Source organism: Branchiostoma floridae, chromosome 14, assembly GCF_000003815.2.
Source record: "Branchiostoma floridae strain S238N-H82 chromosome 14, Bfl_VNyyK, whole genome shotgun sequence".
NCBI classification, from domain to species: Eukaryota; Metazoa; Chordata; class Leptocardii; order Amphioxiformes; family Branchiostomatidae; genus Branchiostoma; species Branchiostoma floridae.
Genome location: NC_049992.1, coordinates 13537070 through 13539000, shown reverse-complemented (window position 1 = coordinate 13539000; position 1931 = coordinate 13537070).

Here is a 1931-nt window from a genome sequence, read left to right as displayed (position 1 = left end):
TGTTAAATTTGTCACTTTGAGTACGTGGCGTAGACACACCAGTGTATGTAAAAGAGTTGGGTCGACGTTGTATGTTTAGTTTATTGTCTATGGCTTTATGAACTAGGTCAAAACAGTGGAAAAGCCGCCCTGACTTCCTTCTGAGCGCATATGTCAACTTTATGGTACCCTGACTGTCATTACGTACATGTATTGATGTCTGTTAAATTTGTCACTTTGAATACGTAGCGTAGACACACCGGTGTAATGAAAAAGAGTTTGGTCGAAGTTTTATGTTTAGTTTATTGTCTATCACTCTATGACTTTTTGAATTAGGTCAGAACAGTGGAAAACCCGCCATGATTTCCTTGTCAACTTTATGGTACCCCGACGTCATTACGCATTGATGTCTGTTAAATTTGTCACCTTGAGTGCGTGGCGTAGACACGCCGGTGTGATGAAAAAGAGTTTGGTCGAAGTTGTATGTTTAGTTTATTGTCTATGGCTTTTTGAATTAGGTCAAAACAGTGGAAAACCCGCCCTGACTTTCTTCTGATCATGACCGCATATGTCAATTTTATGGCACTCTGACGTCATTACGCCTCGATGTCTGTTAAATTTGAGACTAGTAATACGTAGCGGAGACACTCCGGTGTAAACAGAAGGGGGTTGGTTGAAGTTGTATGTTAAGTGTATTGTATATGAATTTTCAATTAGGTCAATAGCATTGAGTACGTAGCGTAGACACACCAGTGTATGAAAAAGAGTTTGGTCGACGTTGTATGTTTAGTTTATTGTCTACGGCTTTATGAACTAGGTCAAAACAGTGGAAAACCCGGCCTGACTTCCTGCTGACCGCATATGTCAACTTTATGATACCCTGACGTCATTACGCATTGATGTCTGTTAAATTTGTCACCTTGAGTACGTAGCGTAGACACACCGGTGTAATTGAAAAGAGTTTGGTTGAAGTTGTATGTTTAGTTTATTGTCGATGAAGCTATTAATGCGATTAAAATGGTTGAAACCCGCTCTGGCTTCCATATGACCGCACATGTCAACTTTATGGCACTCTGACGTTATTACGCCTTGCTGTCTGTTAAATTTGTCACTTTAAGTACGACGCGTTGACATTTTAGTACACTTGAAATGAGTTTGGACAAACTTCTATGTTTAGTTTAATGTCGATGAGGCTTTTAGTTCGGTAAAAATATTGGATTTTGCAAGACAGTAAGAAAGGACACTCACTCCGGTAGGTGTCGCTGTTAGAGGTTTATATAATTTTGTTGTTTTTTGTTTATTATATTATAATTAACTAAGAGTCCCGACTTTGCCATAGCATAAGTATGTGATAATCCAAGAAATGTCATATTCTAGCTTCCAAAACGGGCCATAGCTAGCCAGAAATGTGTTTGAGAGGACATAGAAGTGATTGCAATAATGCTGTACTTTCTCCCCTACAGGTACAATGGTACAGTCTGGCCCCCTCTCCCCGGCCTACTCTCCCCGGCCTGTCCTCCCCATATGGCTGGCACCGGGAGCGCTCCTTACCCAGATGTATACATGTGTGTATATTACAGAAGCTCTCTCTTGTAATTATTGTGGGCTTAGCACTTACGGTCATCTGTAAGTGTGTAACACTCCCCAATATCAAAACATTCATCTTACATTATGTCCAGCACCAGTGTAATTCATGATGTCGGACGATCCTATCCTCTAAATATACAAGAGGAGACGATTAGGCCATATCATTGTTTCATCTCATTAAAAGGCGACAAGGACATTCCGCAGTCTTGTACAACTATATTTGGGAAATTTGGAGTCAGCTGGGAGCCCTGGAACCCTCCCAAGGCTGCTGGTCACTGGAACAGGAAAGGGTTCCCACTTCTGGGAAGTGTGTTCCAAATAGGGGTTGAAAGCTTTGAACAGATATCCGTGCCCTTATTCTCATC